General features: G+C 43.7%; 1 pseudogene; it reads right to left on the bottom strand.

Annotated features, from left to right (window-relative positions):
- Positions 1-6,093: 6,093 nt before the first annotated feature.
- LOC129404217 (translation machinery-associated protein 16-like) lies at positions 6,094-6,657 on the bottom strand (annotated as a pseudogene).
- Between the last annotated feature and the right edge of the window lie 737 nt (positions 6,658-7,394).

Raw genomic sequence — 7,394 nt, 5'->3', positions numbered from 1 at the left:
TTGGACTATCACTCTGACCCCTGAGGCTGCATTTGGAGGGTCACAGATATGGTAATATCTGGGATTTTGCTCCTTCAGAACCTATTTTTGCCCTTTTGGGTTTTATATTGTCTGCCCCCTTTGAAAATGTATGGTATAGTAATACAAACCACTACTCTCTCCAACATAGCCCCCATGCCTGCCCTCCACCCTCCACCCTCACTCCCCCACCACCACCAAAAAATAAAACTGCAGGGAGAAAAGAGGAGGAAACAGATACATAAATTTTTTGACTAGGCTCTTATTTACCCACTCCACATGTAATATAAGCTGATACATGCACAGAGTTGGGATTCTCAACAGTATTGCTATTGACTTCTGAAAACATTATTATTTTGTTTGTTTGTTTTGGGGCCACACCTGGTAGTGCTTTGGGGACTATATGTAGTACCAGGGATCAACCCTGGTTGCCCATGTGCAAGCTAGGTACCTGAACCCCCATACTTTCTTCCAGGCCCTAGCCTACAGTATATTGAGGAAAGTTCCTTTAACCCCATGCCTTGAGAGAAAATTCTCCCAAATTGCTGGTGACTCCTGGCAATAAACTAAGCATCACTGGGAATTGAACCCAGACCTTTTGCATGAAAAGCATGTGCTCAGCCTATTGAGTTATCTCTCTGACTCTCTTTTTCCCTCCTCTACGGAAATAAATTTTGTTTTTAATTTTCAGAAGTACAAAAACTGTTTTACCTAGTATTTTAAGAAAACTCTTGGGGCCGGAGCGATAGCACAGCGGGTAGGGCGTTTGCCTTGCATGCGGCCGACCCGGGTTCGATCCCCGGCATCCCATATGGTCCCCCAAGCACCGCCAGGAGTAATTCCTGAGTGCAAAGCCAGGAGTAACCCCTGAGCATCGCTGGGTGTGACCCAAAAAGCAAAAAAAAAAAGAAAAGAAAAGAAAACTCTTAACATGATTGTGAAATCTAGCCTCACAGAATGCTCTTTCTTAAAAATTATTCAAATGCGGGGGCTGGAGCGATAGCACAGTGGGTAGGGCATTTGTCTTGCATGCGGCCAACCTGGGTTCGATTCCCAGCATCCCATATGGTCCCCTGAGCACCACCAGGAGTAATTCCTGAGTGCAGAGCCAGGAGTAACCCCTGTGCATTACCGGGTGTGACCCAAAAAGCAAAATAAAATAAAATAAATTTTAAAAAAACTACTCAAATGCACTTACACTGTATTCTTTAGAAAACAGATGAACAGACACCTGAATTTAACAATTTCTAAGGCTGGAGAGATGGTAAAGGAGTTAAGGCACTTTCCTTGCATGAGGCTAACCCTGGTTCAATCCCCAAAACTGTGTATGTTTCCCTGAGAACCCCCACCTCTGAGCACAGAATCAGGAGTAGCCCCTGGCCAGATGTGGCCTCAATCGCTCCCTTCCTCCTTCCTTCTCCCCCCAAAAAACGTTCTGTGAAGAGCAACATTCTATCGACATCTATGTTTGCCCTGATTCTTTTAATAAAAGCTATATTATTTAACTTATCTGTTGGAATTAAAATTGCACAACTGAAATGACTAATTCTCTAACTTTTGTTCCATTTCCACAAATAAGTGATTCCAGGGCTGGGAGATAGGTCAACAGGCTGGAGCAGATGGTCTCCATGCAGGAGACACTGTGCTCCAGCCTGTGCATGGTCCCCCGAGCACAGGAAGGGATTGATCCTTTTCGTTTGTTGGTTTGGTTTGGTTTGGTTTCAGTGTCAGACTTAGCTATGTTCAAGTGTTACTCCTGGCTATGAACTCAGGGAATTACTGCTGGTGGTGCTCAGTGCCCATACGGGTTGCTGGGGACCAAACCCAGGTCAACAACATTAAAGCAAATCCTACCAGTTGTACTACCCCTCCAATACAACAAGTGAAAAATACACATAAAACGAACACATACTAAAGAAAGTAATTCTGTAGTCACCCTTCATAAAGAGAAAGTAGGTAAAATACGGATATATCTAAAAAGCTAACCTGGACCCAAGAAGCAGTACAGCGAGTAAAGTGCTTGCCTTGCATGCAGCTGACCCGGGTTGGATCCCTGGCAGGTCATCTGATCCCCTGATCACTATCAGGAGTGATCCTTGCATATAGGGCCAGTAGTAAGCCCTAAGCACAGCCAGGTGTGGCTTAAAAACAAACAAAAAAATTAAATCCATCAGAGTGTATGATTTTTATGCTCAGGAATCACTCCTGGCAGGGCTGGGGGGCATATGCACTGTTGGGGATTGATGGAACTGAGGTTGACTGAATGCAAGGCAAGCGCCTGACCTCCTATACTACCTCTGTGGATGCGATGATTCTATGTCACATTTTTTCTATGAGGAAATAAACTAAAGATTAGGGGAATAATTCATGACACATTGTCACTAAAAGATAAGTTTGCTATCATTACTGCTCAAATTATTATGTTCCAAAATGTGAGATAAGTGATTCTTCTTTTTTTCTAATGTAGTAGTACTGCTATTTCTTCAGCCATTGATTAATCTGATTGAATTGGGCATGAACTCCACATTACTTTTTTTATTCAGAATGTTAATTTTATTTCATTATTTGTATTATTATTTTTAATCACCGTGAGCTATACTTACAAGGCTTTCCTGTTTGAGTTTCAGCCATACAGTGATCAATCACCCAGTACACATCTTCCACCACCAAGGTCCCCAGTATCTCCCCTGATCCCACCTCTCCCCCTGCCTCTATGGCAGATAATTTCCCCCATACTCTCTTTTGTATTGCTTGTTATGAATAGCATAAGATGTCACGAGGCGTGAGAGCGGCTGCATGCTCCTGAAATTCGAAAATTTTAGATAGATAGGGTCTGGAGAAATCTCTGCAGTGAGCTGCTCTGTTCGGAGATTCTTTTGTGAGTTTCTGGATCATGACCATTAAGGAGCTTAAGTAGCAGGAGACAGTTTGTGGGCCTGACCTCCAGGGTCCCATGGAGGGGAAGATGAGAGGGATGGGCCCATACCCTCAAGGGTGAAGCCTGAAGTTTGCCATCACTAAACCCGCGTGCCTGCACTTCTCACTGGGTTCTGAAAGTTGGAAGGTGCCGGGGGTTTTTAGGAGGCAGGTGAAGGGACAATGTCTGCCCCCGTCTGAGGCACCCTGGTGAAGTCAGCTTTGTCTTAAAGTCTGCTATTTTGGTGGGTTTTTTTTTCTTTTTGGGTCACACCTGGAGATGCACAGGGGTTACTCCTGGTTCTACACCCAGGAATTACTCCTGGCGGTGCTTAGGGGACCATATGGGATGCTGGGATTCGAACCCGGGTTGGCCACGTGCAAGGCAAACGCTCTACCCGCTGTGCTATCGCTCCAGCCCCTGTTTTTTTTTGGTTTTGTTTTTGTTTTTGCTTTTTGGGTCACACCTGGCGATGCACAGGGGTTAATTCCTGGCTCTGCACTCTGGTATAACTCCTGGTGGTGCTCAGGGGGACCATGTGGGATGCTGAGAATCAAACCCGGGTCGGCCGCATGCAAGGCAAATTCTCTACCCACTGTACCATCGTTCTAGCCCCTGTCAAAGTCTGGAGGCATCTCTGCAGTGAGCTGCTTGGTTCAGAGATTCTTTTTATTTTTTTTTCATTTTGGGTCACACCCGATGATGCTTAACCGTTACTCCTGGTTCATACACTCAGGAATTACTCCTGGCAGTGCTCAGGGGACCATATGGGATGCTGGGATTCGAACCCGGGTCCGCTGTGTGCAAGGCAAACGCCCTACCCTCTGTATTATGGCTTCAGCCTCTTGGTTCAGAGATTCTTTTGTGTGTCTCTGGATCATGGCCCTTGTTTCCATCCTTTCCAGAAAAATAAATTATTGGCATATGCCCTGCAGGGCACGTCTGCTTGCCCACAGCACACTGCACCACCAGCCCTAACTGGCTTTTGATCTCTTTCAAGATTAGCGGGTTCTCTGAAATAAGATCAATAAATGAGCTTATATAGCTGAGCTGGAGATGGTTTGTGGGTGTGGCTCCCACATACCTAACTTTTGGTGGTTTAATTTCTTGGTATACTTGGTCCCAAGATGTTGGGGTCTGGACAGCGGCAATTTTGGGGTATCAGAAAGTCTGAAGGCAACATCAGGCTGCTGATGTACTCTCCCCGCAGGTATTAGCTGACCTGCTGACGGCACCATACCTCCTAGAGATAAGTGATTCTAAATAAACATGAAGGAAGAAATCAAAACATTTCTATCCTAGGCCAGAGAGATAGTAGAGCTGGCATGGCACTTACCTCGTACATAGCTGACCTGAATTTAAAACCCAGCACATCATGTGTTTCCCCGAGCACTGCTAGGAATGATTCCTGAGCTCAGATTAGAGCCAGAAGTAAGCCTGAGCATCACCAGGTATCCCTTGCCCCCCAAAAAAAATTCTGTCCTGATTTGTATTATTTCACTGTCTCCAAAATTCAATTATTTGTTTATTTATTTAATTTATTTAGGTTTTGGGGGCCACACCCGGCAATGCTCAGGGATTACTCCTGGCTCTGCACTCAGGAATCACTCTCGGTGGTGCTTGGGGGACCACAGGGATGCTGGGAATTGAACCCAGGTTGGCTGCATGCCAGGTAAGAACCCTACCTGCTGTGCTATTTCTCAAGCCCCATCAAAAGTCCAGATTAAATGGATTTTCTAATTACCTCTATTTTAACAATTAAACATGGATTAAAAAAACTTATTTATTAGGGCTGGAGTGATAGTACAATGTGTAGGGAGGGCTCTTGCCTTAAATGTTGACAAATCTGAATTTGACCCCTGTCTTCCCATATGATTCCCCAAACACCATCAGGAATAATTCCTAAGTGCAGAGCCAAAAGTAACCTCTGCTCTGATCATGGCTGGTGGTGGGGGCCTCCAGCCAAAAAAAAAAAAATACTGTATTCATTTATTTATCTGGGTTTTGGGACCATACCTAGAGGTGCTCTGAGCTTACTCATGGCTCTGTACTCAGGGGACCCTATGTGTTGCTAGGGATCAAACCTGGATCTGCCACATACAAGGTAAGCAAGCATCTTACCTACTGTACTACCTCTCTGGCACAACATTTATTATTTTTTTAATTTATTTTTATTTTATAAAGTAGTTCACAATATTTTATTACATTTAATATTCTTCAAACACCGATCCCATCACCATTACACCTTCCCACCACCATATTTCGGGGGTCTCCATCCCGACCCCCAATCCTTGCCCCAAAGTAGAAATGAAATAATATAATATTTTCCTCTAAGGTTGGTTGCCTCCTACTTTGAATTCCATCCAATGTAGTGCAAACTCTTGGGGTATGAGTAGGGTGTGTCCTATGAAGTGTTGTGTGGCCGCAAATGTGGCCATTCAGTCCATTCAGTCCAGGAAAAGGTTTGCTTGTGGGTGAGGCTCGGTCAGAGCATGTGGAGAACATCTGTGAGCCAGGGTGGTGGTTGAGTTCTGGAGGTTTTTGGCTGCCAGGGCTGGGTTCCTTGAGGTGGGGAAGGGTCTCATCTGCCCCCCTCTGGGGCGCCTTGAGTGAAACAGCCTGGCATGGGGTCCGGGGCATAGTTATGGTGAGCCTCACAACATCTATTTTTATTTATTTATTTATTTATTTATTTTGCTTTTTGGGTCACACATGACAATGCACAGGGGTTACTCTTGGCTCTGCACTCAGGAATTAATCTTGGCGATGCTCAGGGGACCATATGGGATGCTGGGAATTGAACCCGGGTCAGCCGCGTGCAAGGCAAACGCCCTAGCCGCTGTGCTATCGCTCCAGCCCCGCAACATCTATTTTTAAATAAAAATCATAACAGTTTTTGAAACTGCTGATGGGTTTCTTGTCTCACATGAGGCAAATGGCAAAGTCTATAATGTAAACAATTATTTGCCAGAATTAATTTAAGTTTATCTTGAAGTGTTCAAATTATTTTCACGTGTATCACTTGTCTTCCCGTTGATCTTCAATTTGCTCGAGTGGGCGCCAGTAACGTCTCCATTTGTCCCTGTTGCGTGCTAGTGTAGCCCAATGATATCTGCTCGCTTCAGGAACAGGAGTAACAGTAACAAATTATTTTCATTTCAAGTAAAGACTCCTGCTGTCATTTCATCGTCTGGGCTAGTTGATTGATCTTTTAATTTCAGTTCCCCTACACCTTCCACTGCAGCTGTAGCAAGTTTTCTTCCTGCGCTTGTTGGGAACTTCATCATTTGCGAAGTATTTTCTCACTTTAATGTTTGGCAATATCTTCCCTTTGAAATCCTGCTCCCTGTGCTTTTCAGGGTCTCTGCATTTACATCTGGAATCTCAGGCCCTCTGCTTCCTGCTGCTGTCACCCGCATTCCATGTCTGCTTGATGACTGTCTCCTGGGAACAGTGGAACCTTCCCAGCCTATTTTTGATACTGCTATATAATTCGATTTGCTCCAGCTCACTGCTGAAGTGACTTAAATACCTTTCAATTAATTCACAAGCATCTTTCCTTAAATATCCTCCCTTGAAGGGATGGAGATGATTTTGAAACCCCTGAGGTATTTTTTCAAAGACACGCTTGAGGTGCAGTGCCATTTATTGTTCAACTCTTCTTCTTATTGTTTGTGGACCTTTCTGGAAATTGGAGCTGCTTTTTTACTCTATGGATGCATGACTTCTTTCCTCCCGTGGGGGCCCGAGGCACGGTCACCTTGGCCTGAAGCAACCTCTGTACTTTGAAGCCCAGCAATTTCACCAAAGCTTCAGACCTGCTTTTTGCTTAGTTTTAATATACACTGTCTTTTTCTATGAAAGTTACTAACTTGTTAGTAAAGGGAAAGTTACTGTTGGATTTGATGAAACTTTAAAAAAATTGCAAATGATTTAGAAAATTCGGTCACTGATGATAATATTGTTTATGGTGTTTGAGTTCTTGACAGTATAAATGCCTGTATCAAACTGTCTCAAGTAATTCTGCATACAAGTATAAACACATCTTACAACTTATTCATATCCTTTTATCTAGTTGTATCCAGAGCTTTAGAAATGGTGCTAAATATTGCTTTATTACATATTATTTTAATTTTTTAATTATAATTTATTAAAAGCTTTTAAATTAAATTTAATTTAATTTTTTTGCTTTTTGGGTCACACCCAGCGATGCACAGGGGTTACTTCTGGCTCATGCACTCAGGAATCACTCCTGGCTGTGCTCAGGGGACCATATAGGATGCTGGGAATTGAACCCGGGTCGACCGCGTGCAAGGCAAACGCCCTACCTGCTGTGCTATTGCTCCAGCCCCCAAAGCTTTTTTATTTTAAAAGCTTTTTATTTTCTATTAACTGATTCACAAAATTATTGGTAGTTACGTCTTAGGCATACTGTTAGAAGAATCTTTTTTTTTTTTTT

Source organism: Sorex araneus, chromosome 4 (assembly GCF_027595985.1).
Source record: "Sorex araneus isolate mSorAra2 chromosome 4, mSorAra2.pri, whole genome shotgun sequence".
NCBI classification, from domain to species: domain Eukaryota; kingdom Metazoa; phylum Chordata; class Mammalia; order Eulipotyphla; family Soricidae; genus Sorex; species Sorex araneus.
The sequence above is the reverse complement of the archived record's forward strand: the minus strand, read 5'-3'. Positions and strand labels throughout refer to the sequence as shown.